A 2039-nucleotide genomic window follows, 5' to 3' on the forward strand; every position below is an offset into this window, starting at 1 on the left:
TTTAGTATAAATAGCACTTTTTACGTTTTGTATTAGAGGATTATGATATTACCATCCTTAGACTTGGAGGCTGGCCACACGGCCATGCCTAGACCATTTTCTCCTATGTATTTTCTACGGTGGAGTTTCTACACCTCATAGATTAAGGTGTGGAGCTCTGCTGTTCTTCATGAATTAATGCAAGTAATATTGTTTCTCTTTCAATTCACGCTTACTTCTTCTCCAATATATACTCTCATACTTAATTCAGTTAAGTCATAATGAAGGGGTGACCCGTGACAATCACCCAATATTTTCGTTACTCGCTTGGCAAAGATCCGCATGCTTGACAACCACAAGTGGTCTACATGATGTTCAAAGTAGTTATTGGACGACAGCTGGAGTATATTCTCTTGGGTCTCTGATCCGCGATTCGCATCGTCTCTCGGACAACAGAGAATCCGAATATGAAATTAGAACCTTCGTGGTATAGGCTAGAACCAATTGACAGCATTCCTGACATCCGAAAAGTCTAAACCTTGTCTGTGGTATTCCGTGTAGGATCTGGGAAGAGATGACTTTGACGAGCTTCAAACATGCAAATGTTGGGCGCAGTGACAGTGTGCAAAAGGATAGAGAGATCCTATTTCGATGCTAGTGAGAACCGACAGATGATTAGCCGTGCGGTAGCTGTGCCTGGTATTTTTCTTCCGAGACTAGAAATCCGACAGTTGATTAGCCGTGCAGAGATCGTACCTGGTATTTTTCATTCGAGAGGATCATACAGCTTGCCATGGAAGGGAGCACGCTTGATTGGAAGAAGACAATAGGAAAGCAGAGGTTCAGAAGCAACAAAGCATATCCAAACGCTTATCTAAAATTCCCACCAATGAATTACGTAAGTATCTTTATTTTATTTTATGTTTTATTTATCTTTTAATTATCTAAACCTCATAACCAATTGAATCTGCCTGACTGAGATTTACAAGATGACCATAGCTTGCTTCAAGCTGACAATCTCCATGGGATCGACCCTTACTCACGTATGGTATTACTTGGACAACCCAGTGCACTTGCTGGTTAGTTGTGCGGAGTCGTGAAAAGTGTGAATCACAATTTCGTGCACCAAGTGTTTGTCGCCATTGCTAGGGATTGTTTGAGTTTGGACAACTGACGGTTCATCTTGTTGCTTAGATTAGGTAATTTTATTTTATGTTTAAGTTTTTTTTATTTTTTATTTTCGAAAAAAAATACAAAAAAATTATTTTAGTTTTCGAAAAATTCATAAAAATTTTTAAGAATGAATTCTAGAGTTTCATGAGATATGTTGAAGCCTGGCTGGCTGTTAAGCCATGTCTAATCTCTTGGACTAAAATTTCCACTTATCATTGTAGGAGCCTTTGGATTCCTATCTATTTGGCTGTTGTATGTAATGCTTTGCTAAAGCTTGGCTGGCCATTTGGCCATGTCTAATTCTTTTGGACCGAAGCTTTAGAGTAACATTGCACGAATCCTGGAATTCTTATTAAAAATTTTTAATTTCTTTATTTTCTTTTTTCCAAAATAATTTTGAAATATACAAAAAAAAAATTAATAAAATCATAAAACCAAAAATTTTGTGTTTCTTGTTTGAGTCTAGTGTCAAATTTTAAGTTTGGTGTCAATTGCATGTTTTAATTTTTCTTAAATTTTTTAAAATATATGCACTGTGTTCTTCTTTGATCTTCAAGTTGTTCTTGATGATTTTCTTTGTTTGATCCTTACATTTTCTTGTTTTGTGTTTTTTGTTATTTTTCATATGCATTTTCGAATTATTAGTGTCTAAACATTAAAAAATTTTAAGTTTAGTGTCTTGCATGTGTCTCTTTTCTTAAAAATTTTCAAAAATATGTTCTTAATGTTCATCATGATCTTCAAAGTGTTCTTGATGTTCATCTTGACATTCAAAGTGTTCTTGCATGCACTCTTTGTTTTGATCTTAAATTTTTATGTCTTATGTCATTTTGTTGTTTTTCTCTTTCTTCATTAATTCAAAAAAATAAAAAATAATATCTTTCCCT

Source organism: Arachis hypogaea, chromosome 15, assembly GCF_003086295.3.
Source record: "Arachis hypogaea cultivar Tifrunner chromosome 15, arahy.Tifrunner.gnm2.J5K5, whole genome shotgun sequence".
Taxonomy (NCBI): domain Eukaryota; kingdom Viridiplantae; phylum Streptophyta; class Magnoliopsida; order Fabales; family Fabaceae; genus Arachis; species Arachis hypogaea.